The sequence below is a fragment of the Bombus pascuorum genome, chromosome 2 (assembly GCF_905332965.1).
Source record: "Bombus pascuorum chromosome 2, iyBomPasc1.1, whole genome shotgun sequence".
NCBI classification, from domain to species: Eukaryota; Metazoa; Arthropoda; class Insecta; order Hymenoptera; family Apidae; genus Bombus; species Bombus pascuorum.
Window position 1 is genome coordinate 776,068 of NC_083489.1, and position 17,764 is coordinate 793,831.

Sequence of the window (17,764 nt, forward strand, 5' to 3'; positions counted from 1 at the left end):
AGTAAAATTAACCCCGAACCATTCGCAACAAAACTCTGAGCGATCCGAAAAGTCACGGACGTATAACCGAAGAAAAAGATACATCATGTATGTACATACGTATCAGGTAATATGCAAATATATATAAAATATTCAAAGTAAAACACCTGTAATAGTATTCGAAGATTAAAATAAATCTCTGCGCTTCGTACGAAACGCGAATATGCGTATACACTGGCGGCCATAAATATTAACGTATTTACTGGTTACATTTACCGAAGGATTCTAACGAATTTTGCCTGTTATAATATTTATGTTATACGCGATATGTTTGTACGCGAAACTAACGACTAAAACGAAATTCGCTCTTAAAGAAAGGTTCGACGTAATTTTTAAAAAACAGCGTAAAAGATTTTTACGCGTCTTTTCCCTTTTTTATCGTCCGCAAGTACCGAGGTAAAGCTCGGGCGAAACATGGAACTTGTTTGTCTCGCGCGCGTCACCTCCGCACTTCGACGGATGATCCACGGAGAAGATACGATCGTTGCGCTTGCTTCGATCGTTTCTCGTTTTACCGACACAAGATTATAGCAATGGGAATAACGATCGTAGTATGTTACGCGGCGTCGTGAAATCGTTGAAACAGGTCGCAGACATACGCGATTGGAAACAGCGATGATCCATGTCGCGGAGTGGCAGACCACGTAAATAACCAGCGGTCATAAATAAGCATAAATAGTGGCGAAACGAGTTTACGAGGCTTCGGATTATTAATAGCGATAAAGGAGCAACCGGTCGGTCTTAAATTCACGTCGATTCCCTTAAAATCCCATCGCGGCGTTGGTAATGGGTCTGCGTCGCGCCGGTCGCGTGATAATTTATTTCCGGTGCGTTTGCCACGTTACACAGCCAGCGGGACGCGTTCGAATCTGTCCCGCTGAAAATAATAGCGTCCGAACCGCGCGAACACGTGTCTTGTCCACAGCAATTGATATTCCGCTTAAATGATCGTTGGAATTTGCTCGTACCATGCGTGTTACGCGTTTCGTGAAATCGAGCAACGCTCGTCGAGATCCGTCTCGAGCGACAACGCTCCTTTGTTTCGCGCTGATGTGTACGCGAGACGCATCTTTGTCGTTTTGTTGCTTGTATCGGTAATACGGACGGTTGTATCGTTCGAGAGAAAAACTTTGGTAACGTTCGGGTACTTTGATACCATATTCTAATCTCTTGCATGGCTTAAGTGTTTTAGTACTCTGTATCAGTGCCTTATATAACGTATAACGATCTTGTATAACGAACGCGGATACTCGGGCGAAGTGCGAGACATGGTTTTCTGAAATTACGTTTCGTATCCTTTAAGAAAAATTCTAGCGTTTTATTCTGATTCTTGTATCGCTCAAATATACCAGCTTACCTATTCTATATTATTCTTTGGCATTTCTTAATGTTTTACTAATTTCTTAATCGTTCAAATACTCCAATATTTTATAATCGTTCGAGTATTCCAACGTTCTATTTTATTTTTTTTTTCGTTCGATCGTTCTGATATTCAATTGAAATTCTTTGCGTTATTCGAGCGTCCTATTACTCCATTCAAGTATTCCGGCATAGTATTTTAATTTTTGTATCGTCAGAGCATGCTAGTATTCTGCTCGAGTTGTAGTATTCTATATCGTTGAATCGAGGATCCGTGTAATGGTTAAGATAAAGACTAGCTAGGATATAATTTGAAATCGAAAGTATAAAATACCGTTTTATCGCCAACTTTTTGTTATATATCTTTTTACGCTATATAATGCTTTCTGGTAAATTAGATAAGTTCGTTGGATCGTTAACTGAAACTAAATCGTTAAACGAAATTAATTTGTGCGACCATTAAGCGAAACGTTTGCTGTAAGTAATTACGCGATGTTGGAAGAAATTGGAAACAATTGCAATTAGTTTTCAAGTGTTCTAAATATTTGTAGGTTATTTACTCGCCTATGTAAACTTCGAATGACAACCGGATCTATTTCAATGTTGAATTTCATTTTCCTTCGCTACTCCATGATTTACTACTACGCGACGCACCGCGCTCTTCTTCTTTGAGAATTTAATGCGAAATTTCAATTAATTAAAAATCGTAGAACGCGCGCTAATTGATGAGAAATTACGAAAGAATACACAGCGTACGCTTATAGAAAATTTTCCGTTTTCTTATACGGAAATACACTATCTGGTTTCTGTTCCGAATCATTTAGAAACATTCTTTACATTGTCAATTAGCAACGAACACGGTAAAATATCTGGCCGTGATTATTCTTATCTTAATTATAGAGAAACACCAAGAATATTCCTAAGAGAAGCTTATTCGCACGTTTCTTCACGGAGCGTAAGCTCCGTGCATAATGATATTCCATCATAAAACTCAAAGCTGTACCTTCGATATTTATTCGTTCGTTCACCAACGATTATTATTTCTCGGTATTATTCGCGTACGAAACGCACCATGTTACGTTCGTTTCAAGCGCCTAACGTACTGTTAACTTGTAACTATTTCCTAAGAACCATTCTTATCGAAAAATATAATTTGAACATAGCAATATTTGTTAAACTCTTCTCTTCGTTTCCATACGAAGGCTACGTTATCCAAGGTACATCGTTATCTGTTTCGTCGATTAACTTCCGCGTCTTATCCCCTCGATACAAATTCCCCGTAGTTAATAGTTAATAGTCAGTTGTTCGAGAAGATTTATTATTTTTCGCAGCTTTTTTTTCGAAATTTTTCTTTCGAAATTTTATCTTAATTCGGTAGAATTCGAACATACTGTAAACGGAGATATAGCCATTCGAAGCCGCGTGACATGGATCAGAAATAAATAAATAATAGTAGGATTGAAGCGTATTTGGAATATCGGATACTTGATAAAGATATATTAAATATATTTTAAACGTTTAATTTCAAATTTTTATTTCGTTTAGAGACTTTGTATCGTTGAATTATCAAGATGGAAGATCAATTTTTCAGAGATCGAATATCTAATATAGTCTTGTTAATACATATTCCGTTTCGTATTTGAATTAATTTATCCGACGATGGTACACGAATATTATCAGCGTAACTCTATAACGGAAAATCTAGATACATATCACCTTACGTTCTATTGAAAATTCCGCCAAGCAATTACACTCGGACGTTTCTACGATCTTTTTCTGGGGTATAATTTATAATCCGCAGGACGTTTCATAACGCGTGGAACTTGAACAGCGAACGAGAGATACGAAAACGATAGAAGAACTTAGCGCGATCACGCTACGTTACAATTTTGTAAAAATAAACTACCACGCTAAACTACATTTTACATTAGGATAATTGTTACGCGTATAGGCTGAGTTGGTATAAAAAATTCTACTAAATTATTTGAACGCAAAAAACACAAATACTCGACACTTTTGAAAGATTGCGAAACTCTTGATACGCGGATAAACCACCGTCATGCAGCATTTCGATGTAACTGCAAGTATTTTAATATCGACACGAGCTAAGGCTAACGATAGGAAGAAAAACCAAACCGAAATTATACGCTATATCAGGAAAATAAATCGTCCGATATTCTAGAAGAATAATTACGCGATAAAAAATAACGACGTTGTAACACGACAACAGCAAGTTTGAATATAGACCGAGGGGCCATTTTAACTACTTTCTATGCGGGTAAGCAGCTGCACGTAATCGGACTATAAAAATGGCTACAAGTTGAGAATAAGTTTATATAAATCGAGCACACGATGGTATAAATCCGCTTGATCCAATCTTTTCTCTTAATCGCGTTATAAAACAACCTGTATAATTTCTGTAAAAAGATCGAATCAAGTGGACGATTTAACTTCTCCAATCCTAATGTCTATTATTATTTCGGGATGAACTCTAATCAAGTACGTGTTTATACGAAACTATTTCGTCAACGATGCTTTCCTCGAGTACCTTGTAAAACAATCTACGTAATTTAGACGTTAAGACAAGATTAAGTCGATAATAAACTTTACGACACAAGAAGAAGGTAAAAGGGTTTGCGTCTTTTTATCAAATAACCACTAGACTGTGGATTTTTATGCAAATTCACGTTTCGCATAATCTAATTAGAAACGTAAAACCTGGATAGAAAATTATTTTAGAAATGCATAAAAGTCGGAAAATCTACTAACGATCGTGACCTAAGAGTATCATCGAACGAAGCACATATTTGATCGAATATGTTTCTAAACCGTGTTACGAAACACGTATAATTTAACGTGTTAAACTTTCTTTTTCCAAACTAAATTAACGATAAATTTCCTGGATTTCCACGACTCGACGATCGATTTCTCGATCGCCACGTGATTAGATGCTCAAATCGAAACAAGCTGAGAACCTGTTCAACGTTTTCGAACGAGACGCTTACCTTTAAATCGTTTAATCCGCGCACACACTGTATAAATGTAAAATTTATCTTTGCACACGTGTAAACAAGCGTCTAACCGTCTTTGTTTCGCTATTCCATCGGCCGGGTATAATAAGATGCAACGTGTTGAAAACGAGTCGGTGCTCATCGAAGCCGAGCTCCGGTATTTTATTTTGTCTCAACAGCGGAAGTACGCTTCTTGCTCTTTGGCTTCGACCAGCCCTTTTTCGCGTTTCCTTCGTGCCACCGTGCGATTAATTTAGAGATTCACTGACGTAATCGCGATATTACGTCAGAATATATAAATAAAGCGAGCGTTTTTGCAATGAAAAATGAAACAGCCCGGAATCGCCGATCGATAAACGAGGAAGCTCCACGTGGCTTGCGTGTTTTCTTCGCAAACAAGGAATGGACAACGCAAATGCCTGTTGTTAAATGTTAATTGGTCACGGGGAATCACGGCAAAATATCAAACGATTTCTTGAAACTATTTCTCAGGTTGGATGATCTTTTCTCAGATAGAAAATTAGTTAGAAAGATGGACCTTGCTTTAGAAATTACTCGATCTGAATAAAACAGCGATAGCAAGGTAGGTAAGCGATAATAAGCGAATGTTTCTGCATTTATGGAAAATATAGAGACGCAAACATTTGCAGAATGTTCGCGTTATAACGCGCGGTAGGCGAAAGAAACGTTTGCGTTTCGTTTCTTGTGTTCGTATCGATAAGAATGTCATTTTGCGTAAGCGTTTGGAATCTAGCGACGAGCACGGTACAAGCGACAGAAAAATCGACTGTGTAGTATTTACGAAGGTCTAATTTCTCGTGGCTCGTGGCTCGCGATAGCGAAAATAGTTAGATGCGTGCGTTATAATTCGTAAGAAGACTCGAGTGGAACAAGGGACGAAGAATTTTCTCAGGAATCAATTCGTAAACTTCTTCCGGACGTGCTAAATCGCGTCTTAAGGTAACTTTCGGAAATGCCGCTGCATCGCTATAATTTTTCTGATATTATTGACATTTGTTATTAAAGCAAAGAGGATCTAGGTGAAAAATGTCTTTTACGAAATTTTAATCTCAAAAAATATATTAAGATAGCTTCGATAAAACTATAGAGAGCCAGTTGGATACTTATAACTTTAATACCGTCGTTAAGTACCTATCGAGACGTTAGATCGCATTTTAAAAGTCGTCCTTAATCTCTCTCTCTCTCGAATTTTACCACGTTATAATCCACACTATGATTTATAATAGCGTACACTCTTCCCTTCTTATTTATCGCCTATCGTCAGATCCCTCGGTAAGGTATTATCGATTACGGGTACACGCATTCTATAAATATATAAACGTTAAATAATAATAGCGTTGGTTGTTTGTCGCAATCGTGGTGAAAAGGAAAATCTATTCGGAAAGGAATCCGACCAACGCGTTAAATTACTTTGAACGAGCCGTCGAAAAGAGTAAAGAGACATAAAACCGTGAAAAGCGTAATACATCAAAACGTCACTGGTGTAACTTCTCGAAGATTCGCGAAGATTCTCGGATGTAAAACTTGCCGCGATGCGAGAGAGAACTTCACGCACACCCGACAACCTCTTAAACTCGTGGAAACAAACTCGTCGCACGAAAGAAACCCACCCCACTGTATCGACTTATTTTTGGCCGAAGAGAATCGCCGCGTCTTCGTTTACACGAGCAAGTACAACGCGTCCTCTGTATCTCGCCGCGTCTTTCGTTCGTGCTTCTCGCGAATTCTCGCCGGAGCATTACCGAAAGTGGTTGGCCGATCGAGGAGCAAAGCAACGGTGTAACGGGCCAGGCCGTAGCAACCGAATGCACTCGCGCGAGTAATCACGCGAAGTAACGACTCGAGAAAGAGAGGATTTCGCGGCCGCGCGGCTCTCCTTTCCGTTTCGTCTGGCTGGGAAAAATTCAGCGAAACTTGTCGACAGATCGATGCAACGCGCGAAAAATTGACGAAATGGGAGAGAAAGAGAGGTCTATCGTAACGTCGAGATACGATGATTACGCGGTAGAAAAGAAAACGCGAAACTCGCGGGAGAAGAATCTGACGCGATCAAGATGCGGTTATTCGAGTCGCTATCTTAAAATTCGATCTTGAACCTTGCGTACCATGAAACGATCGTTTCACGTAACGAGACGCTATTAGTTTTGGATATAATAACGAAAAACCGAGAAAATATCCTGTACTTTGGATTACGATCAAGATGCAGGTAAAGGTATCAAGAACGGGGAAAAGATTCGAATAATCGTTATTTGATTCAGCCACAGCAGGAGATACTTGTATAAGAATTAGCGAAATAAACAACGAACCAACTTGCAGAAGCGTACATACACGCCAGCGAATTATGATAATTACGATCGATTGCAAATTACGATAATTACCGCAACATTGGTCGAACAAACTTCTCTTTTCACGAGTAGAAATTATATCGTGGCAGAAAACGCGTTTCGGTGTTTATCACGTTATCGCTAACCGGTTACATAGCTTATTTCCAAACGTAGATCGCTTGAAAATTATTCACAGCGGAATTTGGCTAATCGCGAGTCGCTTGGCTCGAGTCGAGCCACAAGTTGCTGAGCGCACACTCGTTGTCGCATTGCGATCAGAAGATACGCTATTAACGCGACATCGGAAAAGACAGGAAGAATCCGCTAGTCGGAAAAACGCGCGAGCCTTTTAGAAATAATCGAGATATGTATAGAAAATGGACGAATCGTACGAAAATTCGGCGAAATTCTAGAAAAACGAGTTCTATTCGAGGATCAAACCTGAAAAATAACAACGAAAACGTGACACGAGATAGCTCCACCGAAAAAATCATGGCAAACATTCGGAAAACGTAGGAAGAGTCGTTGGAATTTCAGGGAAAGCAATGGCACGCGCAGAAGAAGATTGCGAAACTCTTGGAATGATAAGCGAAACGCGGGAAAAATTGGCGGGACGTGCGGGAGATCGGTGAAACGTGAGAAAAATCGGCGGAACGGGAGGAGAGGCGATAAAAGGGAATAATAAAAAGGAGAAAGATGTAGAAGAGAAGAAAAGGGAGGGGCGTGAACGTAGCGAAGCTGACGAGCGACTCGTGAAATTGCTCGGATCCGCTCCAAATGCAGCGTCGCTCGAGACATCGGACCCGGTTTCCTCCGCGTCGCGTCGTTCAGGTGCACGTGCGTCTGCGTTTCTCGGTGGCATTTTTGGTCGACTCGATACGCCTTGGGTCGTGCACGAAGAATCAACTCTAGCCGCGCGAGAGCGCGAGCTTGTCACTGGTGATGAGATCCGGAACACTCGGAATCGCTTCCATCTGTATACAGGATGAGACAGCAGAAACTACCGGCTGAAGTAATTCGTTGTCTACCGATATCCCGTACTTTATCGAAAAGATGTTTGAAGCGAAATTTATCGTATTTAGGCAGCCCGGTCGGACGAGTACGCTTTGACTTTCTAGTAGCTTGTCGTTAACTACTCCTTGAGATTTTAAGATGATCTTTTATTCTTTCAATGCCTCCGTATATTTTCTATAACGTTTGTTAATTTTACAGTTGTTAATTTTAATCGGTCGGACGTAACGCGCGAAGGACAGAAACAACGTAAATATCAGAATACCTTTCTGACGTTTTTCCTCGTCTTTCGTACGTACAATGCTTCAAAAATTAAGTAATTTGCTAAACGGCTGAATACTGTTTTCGCAGAGAATATCTAACGTTAAGAAAACTGTACAGGGGCATGCAAAAATCGAGGATCGTCTTAATATAAGATATAAGATGTAAGTTATTGGAAAATCAAAACGTACTCGTCCGACAAGGCTCGTTAATTACAGTAAATTTCGCTCAGAAGATTTTTTGACAAAGGCGATAGATAACGAATTATTGCAAGCGGTTGATTTTACCGACTCGTCCTTTACGGGACAAAGAGTTCGAATCGCTTGGAGCTTGACTCGGAACTTGAAATTCTTGGAAGTCTTGAAAATCTCGATGTAATAGTTTTGAAAGTCTTGAAAGTTCTGATAGCTTTTGAAACCTTGGTGACTAGCCCGAGGATTTGTATACATTTACAGGAAATGTGAAAGTTCAAAACTGCATAGAATACAAATAATACGGAAAATTATATAAAACGTTTAACGTACAAACGTTCGGAATAATATTCGGTCGAGCGACGAGTTCGTTCGTCTTTCGCTAAAAATTATACGAAGAAGATAAAATAATTTCTAGATGAAAGATATACATTTCCAGAGAGACAGGATGAACGAGCTACTCTTTGATTACGTAGATTTTACACGAAAGCAATAAAAACACGACGTGCTCTTTAAAAGAAAACTTACGAATGAACTTATTAGCGAACCTAATATTTAATAAACGAAGCAAATCATCTCGGCGCAGCTTTCATTTTTTTCAGTTCTGTCGATAAAGACGTAAATTTGCACAAATATCTCGATTACACGCGTCGCGACGACTTTCCCCCAAACGGTATAATTAACATAAATTATCCAAAAAAAAAAAAGCCTGGAAAGTTCAAGTTATGGTAAATGCGTTGACACTTACCAACGCTTTCGAGAGTATTTCAAAATGATTCGAGTTCGAGACGCGTTCAAAGTGTTTCAGATCCGATAACTAATTAGGTGGATCGCTACGCGTCGCGGCGAGAAATGCGGGTCAACGGCGACGCGCGCTGCGTGTACGCGCCTCTGCAATTTCCGATGCCAAATAGTTATTTCCCTCGTACCAGACGTTTTCCAAGGAAACACCTTCGCCGACGTCCAGCTGCGATTTATAACGGGATCGCTAACGGACGAGCTAGTTTCGTACTACGTGTTTTCGAGTGTGTTTCAACTAGTTGGTCCGGTTGATCGATTAGGCTAATCTGTTCTACGAGAGCGTTTAGCGATTAGCGGAGGGTGGCCAGAATGAGATTCTTGGTATGGTTGAACGACGCAAGAAGTTCATGGTCGGATAAATATAACTTGGCTGAATACGTTTGATCGCGCGATAACACGGAATGGAGATTAACCTAAGGATCAACAGCAATTAATATTTAACATCGATTTAATATTCTTGCAACCGACACGTATTTTCGATATCCCGTAACAAGAGTCAACGCCGATCGATGTTCGCGATATTTTCCCGCTCCGTTTATATTCGTATTCTATGCCCATCGCTGTTTAAAATATCCATCGAATCGTTTCTTGCGACGTTAGCAGAACTTTCGCTGTCCTCCACAACTCTTAATATTCTTTTTGGAGATATTTTTAGGATTTTCCAATATCTTTCAAAAAAATATATCTGCACGTGTTGTTTCCGTTTGGGCCGATCGACGTACCGCGTTTTTCACGCGACATCGTGCGTTAAGGAGGTAACGTTGCAATCCAAACCGATCGGTGACGCGATCGACTTAGCAAGCGTCGACGTGGACCGTCGTTCGCAACATTTTTTTAGTCGATTTGTATCTTTAATATCGAGACTCTAACTTTATCGTCGCGAACTGAATTCTAATTTAATATCGCAATTACGAAAGAGAGTTGCAAGAATCTACGTAACTTTTATTTTACGCCGGGAAGCATCTGCGCTATATTTTCTTCGACCTAGATGCCACAAATTTGAAAAGTTCGAAGAAATTAAAACGTTTATAGCGTTGTAGGAAACTTTCTTTCTTTAAAATTATGAAAATCCTCTTGACGTCCCTGATTTGCGCAGGCTTCTGCCTGTTGGTCGTTGGTAGATTAAACGGAACAACTTGGGCTACCGAACAGTCGAAACATCGTTTAAACGTATGTCGATTAGCGTAATGTAAATTTTAATATCGAAAGGGAACAAAGCGGTAAATGATAGTCGGGGGGATAAACACCGATGTCGATGGAAGTGACGGAGCGAATATTGGTTTGTAATTAACAGAAGATTGGTCGAACGATATACCGTAAGGGAAGAGATAGCGATTTGACAAAGCAGACGAAACACGCGTAGGATTTGTTACCAATAACGCTGTATCGTAACGAGAAACGATTATACAGAGCTATTACCGATAAATCGTATTTCCTGTATTAAATTTATATCGTTCGATCGGCTTATAATCGTAAAAGAACGACACGATCTTTCGTAGTAAACGCTTTTCTTCCACGTTCGCTTTTCGCCTAGCTTTCTTAATTGCGTTACTATTAATTATGGAACAGTTTGCATGTCTATTCGATTAAACGATTAATTATTCAGCGAGAATACAATTTGCCATCGGCGATCGTAATTTTGCGCGTACGTACAAGTGCGATTATGGATTGCTATCAAATGGTTCGAAAGCATACAATTACGCAAGTACGCGTTACAGGTATGACAACCTGTTAAATACCTTTCATTCTCCGCCATTCCATGCAAACAGAGAATTATATTACGTTTTCGTCGAACGACGGCATCGTCGAGATCGATGGACCTCCCAGGCACTTAAAATTTCGTATTTCCACACATAAATTTCTCTTTTCATAAAATTAAGTTGTAATTTACTCGAGCGCTATCGTCGCAAAATACGTTAGCGTAATAACGTTAATCGTTTTACTTAGTTTACGATAACTATAAATTAATATCTTCGCGGTAAATGTTAAAAGATCTCCACCGCACGTTAGGAAAATTAAAAAGCACGTAAAGATTTCACAAAGCAAAAATTCCACGGTGTACCAGTGTTTCGTAAGAAACTTCGATTTTTATCTACGCACAATTTCCTTCTAAGAAACGTTAAAATTATAAAACTCTGTGTATTGTCAAATGCTATCAGATCGTTGCGTATCGAACGTCGTTTTACACGATAAAATCGTAATTGCTCGTAATTTTTCCAAAATAGTATAACGGTATATTTCGTTTAAAAGTTTGTCCACGCGATCAGTCTGGATCCTCGAATCGCACGCTTTACGCGCTAACGACCGAATCTGTTTGCGTTAAAAATAAAATGGCAAACGAAGAACCGGATTTTTTATTCGGTCGGCAACTTGATCGACCGATTATGGCTTTGCATGCGGTTTCATCCGTGTGTACGTATACCGGAAAAGAATCGAGAGACCGGATTATTATGCGGCCTGGTGCAGAAAGTAAAAGCACGGCTCGATCGATGCATATAGATCACAGCCGGTGAAATGAATGTGAGGATCGAGCACATGGCACCGACCGCGTAACTTTATATTACAATTAGTTTGACCTCGCACACTTTTATTATTCATCGTGGCCACCGCGCTCGCTCTCGTTTATTTCTTCGATCGTAAAACGTGGACCTATCGCCTGCGTTTGTCCTCGATCGCTGCGAGCGAAACTTTTCTCCCTGGCGTATCTCCGTTCTTCTTCCTCCCTTTCGCTTTCTTTCCTTTCGTCGCGCGAGAAACAACGAAAAGCGTTCTTATACCCCACGAGCGAAACGTAGAACGTTCGGGGACACGTCAGGCCATTTTCCTAATAACGCAGTCTGTCTGCGAGAAACGTTGGCGAAAATTACGTTGCAGGAAGGAGAACCAAACGGTCGCAAATGCTTTTTCCAAAGATTTCTCACGAATGTTTGCGTCGAAGAATCGATCTGCAACTTTTTCCCGGTCGGCGTTCCGATCTCCAGTTGTTCTAGCTTCTAGTTAGTTCCTTTCAGGAAGGAAGATCAAAGTATTCGTTTCGAGGGAAGAAGCAGGAGATTGGATCGAAAAGTTTTCATTTTAACAATCGTGCGGTAGCTTCGAAGGCGAAAGCTTTAAATGTTCGAATGCTACTTTGTCGCTGTTTATGTAAATTTATATTTTTATAAACACGAGCAAATAAATGGAATATTTATATTTCGTGCCTTTTAGTGTTTGCTGTACGTGCATAAGGTACGTATCCTCTTGAATGATTATCACGTTTAATTTAAGCAGTGATATCTAACACCGACAGTTGTATCGAAGCGACTGTTCAACTTTCACGTATGCCGTCAAGTGTTCCAATACGTAATTTAAATTCATAATATGTTCTATAAGAAAGAGAGAGAGAGAGAGAGAGGTGAGATGTGAGAGGAGTGAGAGAGAACGCGAGTGAACTATGATAATTAGATTTGTATTATATTTCAAAATATGGAGATTATAGTCTCCATATCGTTTCTATCGAGTTATCGAACGCTACAAATTTGATCGAACTTTTCTCCCTTTTCTCCTTCGCCTTGCACCTTAATTACATAAAATCCGCTTCGTCCTAGCAAGCACGTACAGAATTTTTTATACCTAAACGTCCAATATAAATATTCCCTCTGGTTTTCCCTCCGATATTTATCCAATGCCAAGCAAATCTCCGAAACATTTCCGCGGTATATGTCTGGAAACTGACATCTAGACTTCGTCCGCTCCGAGTATCTAAGAAATCCACATCGACTTTGTCCATCCGCCGAAAACGAAGGAAACCATCTTAGAGAGAGTTCGGTGTGTAAACAGGGATGCTGCGAGTTACTCCTATTTACTACTCTTATTTAACGTTCAAATTGTTTCGATCGCGAACCCAGGCAAATTCCCAACGACGAGTAGCACGACGAGCGAGCAAATACGTACAAAGAGAAAATTATTCGCGGGTTCGGTACGTGTGCAAATCGCGGTATTGTTCGTTAAACGTATCCAAAACGATCGGCGAGCGTTTCAGAAAACGTAGACTTTACACGCGCGATAAAGCGAGGAAGAGTTTGGTTCTTAGCTGGAACGTTCAGAGTGTCGCCTCTGCCCCCTTCGTACCGGCATAAAACGTCGTACTTTTACGTTCATTAATATTAATTTCGCAACTCCTGGTGAAAAAGCGACCCTAGATTCTCGGGTAAACCAGGAGGACGAGGCACCGTATGCATCGCCGATGTCCGTGCGTCGTTATAAAGAAACAGGGCCGACCCTAGTCACGCTTCTTTCTATACCTTGCTCTATACACTCTAGTCTCGTTTCTTCTTTCCTTCGCGTCTTTTTCCTCTCCGTCGTTTGCACGCTTTTGCTCGATGCAATCGTGACGGATTACGCGTACTCGCGATGATTTTGTCCGGCTCTGAACGTTTAACGCCTTGAATCCGAGTTGTCCAAAGAGCGTAAACTTTATACAGGGTGTCCCGTTTTAATCTCTCCGCCTAATCGTCCCCCAAAGTATTCGTTATCGTAAAAAATGTTTCGAGCAAAACTTGCAGCGTTAAAAGTTTCTAGATGGACGCGCCTTCCAGATTCCAAGCGTACATCTTTCTTATACGTCAGACGTATCACGGTACTTTGATCGACAAACGATTAGTTTGGAAGATATTTCGACTTTAATCTTGCAAAATTTGTCGTATGGGAGACGAGAAGACACGACGCGGTGATTTTATGGCTGTGCTTCCTCGTCTTTCGTACTCTCGATTCGACCAGATCAACGTTGAAGTATCTTTTAAACCAAATATTTTCTGGTATCTCTGCCTTAGTACTTGTTCATAGGCAATTCAAAATCACATCGAACGGTGTATAAAAATAAAAAACGTATAAACAAAGGTCAGCTTGAAATCTCGAAAACGTCTCCATCTAGACAAACCTGCGGTGATCGTCGTGAGAACGAGAATTTTGAAACGGACCAAGTTTCGCGGGAAACTTTTTTTTACGATAACGAGTACTTTGGGAGATAATTGCGTGGAAAAACGAAAACAGGACACCGCGTATATATCGTCGCCCTAGTTCTTAACTGTTCCAGCTGCATTTTTCAAAAGAACGTAATTAATTAACCTACGTACGCCTCATCGGTGCAAAGAATACAAATTTATGATAATAGGATGAAAATTCTACTTGGAAGACATCGAATATTCGGTTCATTCGAGTTTCAACTCTGCGCAATCGTAGTAAGCCTCGTAAACTTTGAACTTGATCAGTTTGCAAATTGGATGTGCGGTGTATTTTGTTCTTTCAACATGAAAAATTTATCGTAACACCGATATTAAGCCGATTTGTAAGATATTCGCCGTTTCGTCGAAAGAGTTTTACCAAGGGAGGTTAGATATTAGTCAGTGGCAAAGTTTGACGAATTTTGAAGATAAGCGTGCCGGTACGATATGGGGAATTAAAGGATTAAGGTGAGAAGATGGTTTTTGACGCGGAGAAGAGAAGAGGAGCGTTTTCTGGGCGACCATGTTACTCGGTAAGGCAGTTACTCGCCGATTTACTTAAATTTCCATTTATGTGATAACGCGAATTGCTATTTTCTAACAAGCTGTTACACCATTCAGAAGCTTAATCGCGGTAATGTATATTCCTGTCGTTAAGCATCGCAGAGTTCGTAATCGTTAAATAATATCGTTAACGATAATTATCGTCGAAGAACATTGATCGTTAATGATCGCGAAAGTGCATGTATTTTCGCGATTCAATGTTCTCTCTGACAGTGCTGCTTCTGATGTCTAAATTACGTGACGTAGAGCAACGATGGAATTTTATGCGCGCAAAGATTTACGTATAATTTGATAGACGGTGTGATAGTGGCATTGGCGCGAATTTTATCAGAACGTAAAAATTAATGCGATATTACAGGACGAAGAATTAGAACGAAAGTAAAAATAACGTAACGTAATTAGTAATAATTCGTAACTCGTGACGGATATTTTTCTCGATTAAACGCGGTAATCGATAACGGTATACGCGGCTTGAATTGGGAAAAAGTTCCACGAAAAGGAAATTCTGTATCATTGACGAACCTATCGATTTAATTTATTTTTATCTTCTTTGACAGTTAAATGTCGTAACGTAACACGTCCTACCGAAATAAACTTAACGTCCGAACAACTTCCGTCGCGAATATCGGTAAAAATTGTCAACCTGTAATTTTTATCGACGTTCTATAAAACGCTCGGTGTAAAACGTTCTTTCGTAGGTATAATAATATCCTTAGTGGTGGATCGATAGAATAATCGCGACGCGAGGCGAAACAAAAGTTTCGAATTTTCATCGCGACTCGACGTTTACGAACGCGAATTAATATTTACACCGGGAACGAACCGCGGCATCGATACCATTTTATTATTAAACGGCCGAAAAAACCGTCATCCGCCGTACGTCCAATTTCGGAAGGAAATGTCGCCCATTTGGAACTCCGGGGAAAAGTATAAGGTGCTTACGCGGTATTTCCAAGTGCATCGTGTCGTTCTGGTCAACCGTTCTCATAAAGAATGCACCGTACGTCCACCGTTCTATTCCGTCGGGTGGAAAGTTGTACAATTCCGCGACGAACCTGATACACTCGTAAATTCCATGTATAGAACAGCTCGGCTCGTACGGGGAACGCGACATAGAAATAAAAAAAAAAAAAAAAAGAGGAAGATAATTTCTGAGAATCTGCGGCGTTCGATGGAGGCCACGCGATGAAATTTAATGTCGTATTAACTTTTAGAATATTAACTTTCCCGAGGTTAATTCGTTGTCTCGAATCGAGTAATTTAACGTTCTTTAAGCGTAAGACGAGATACGACTGTATAAACAAGATCGGCTAAACATTTCTCACGTTTATGGTTGTGCGAAAGAGTTTGGAAAATACGAACCGTCTGTGGGAAAATTGGGACGCGTCAATGTCCAATTGTCTTGTTGTTAAATAGTTTTTGAAACGCGATTGCGTCACGCGATTATTCGTCGACTCGAGTGTACAAATATTTTTCAACGAAAATACAAATTTGGAGAGATCGAATCGCCGATCTAATTTGCGTACCGTTGCGAGTTAATTATTTATATTATTTGGAGAGTATCGTTGGAGAAATCGAAATTCAAGATTATACGTTTTCCTTTTCATCTTGTACAGGTCGAATCAAACGCTTCGTTCGCGTTTCTGCGCAATTCGCAGAATAGAAGGTTATTACGGACGTTAAAATTTCTTATTTCTCTTTTCTAAGAAAGTGGAAATGGAATAGAGGATCGCATTAAAAACATACCTAACCGTAACTTTGAAAGGAATTTCTTTCGTATTAATGAAATTTTTTACTATTAGATAAGGAATTTCCTTATTACTATTTTATTACCACTTTATCAGACAATTTTCTATACTGGAAAGAATTTTTTCATTTGCCCGTAATTCGTGGTCGCGAGACAACGATTATAAAATTAACTAGTAATTAGCGTTAACGTAGTAACTGTACAATTATATCCATTATAACGTACTAATTGCAAAATGTAGTCGTATAAAGGCGATTCTTTCTAAACAGACCGAATGGCCCTTTAAATGAGCCGAGTGTTTCGTCAAATATTCTTAAAAATGCATGTTTGTATTCGCGCACAAGCCTAACATATCCGAACAAAAAACGTCATTACCAGTGTCACCATTATCTTGACCTGGTTTTAATAACGCCCGCGGTTATCGACGTCGAATCAACTATCTCGCCGATCTCGGCGAACGAGCGTCAATAAAAATATACCCACGGTTGAACGTTGAAAAGCGAGCGTTGAAAAACCGTGTGACGAGGGAAAATCGTATGCGTGAAGAGGAGAGGAAAAAAAGAGGAGCGAGGCACCTGTTACGAAGAAGAGAACCGTTTTCCAAGGCAAGCCAGATTCTAAAGGATGTTGCGGGTGAGCGAGCCGTAAAGACCGGCCCTGGCCTCGAGCTACTGTGTACCGAACACGCGGCCAAGGGAGCCGACAAGAGGGAAGCAAGTAGAATGGAAAGAGACAGAGACGCGGTTCGCTGGAGGGACAGCCGGCGACACGGAAGAGGCGAGGTGACCGCGCGGCGAACAACCTGCCAGGAAGAGCGGAAAGTATCTACGCGAAAGAGGAAGGAAAAAAGGAAGAAGAAAGCGACAAAAAGACGAAAGAAGAAGACCGGAAGCGGGGGGGGGGGACGAGCTATCGCGAGACAGAGCGAAAGACGTAACGGAGATGGTATAAAAGGGAAAGGGACAGGGGTAACGAAAGGGCGAAAGAGCGAGAACGAAGGAAGACCGGTGAACGCGCAGCGGTGAAAGATGGAAAATCTGTAAAAGCGAACGAGGCGGATATACCGAAAGGGGTGTAAGCGTGACGGAGAAGAAACGCTTCGGAAGACACGCAAGAGCGAAAGATGGAACGGCTGTAAAGTGGAACGAGACAGCGAGATAGCGAACGAAGAAAGAGACAGAGGATAAGGAAAGGGCGGAGGAGCGAGAAAGAAAAGCGAAGAACGTGCAAAGAACTGGTAAGAGAAGGAAGGTGAACGCGGGCAGAGGGTTATATATGTATAAATGACGTGTCACGGAGGAGCGACCGAGCGTGACGATGAAAAGAGACGGTCTAAGGACGTAGAACGAGGAAAGAAGCGTGTACGAGCGGGCGAAAGGTAGGGTTGGAGGAAAGGAGACGTTGGAGGGGGTGAGAAAGCCGGAGAATTCCAACGTAGAAGGGGGAGGATTGG

At 40.6% G+C, this 17,764-nt stretch overlaps 1 protein-coding gene across 4 annotated transcripts in view; it reads right to left on the minus strand.

Moving 5' to 3' along the window:
- The window catches only part of LOC132904651 (protein couch potato-like), a 197,421-nt gene that overhangs the window by 134,272 nt on the left and 45,385 nt on the right, over positions 1-17,764 (minus strand). The window lies entirely within an intron of this gene.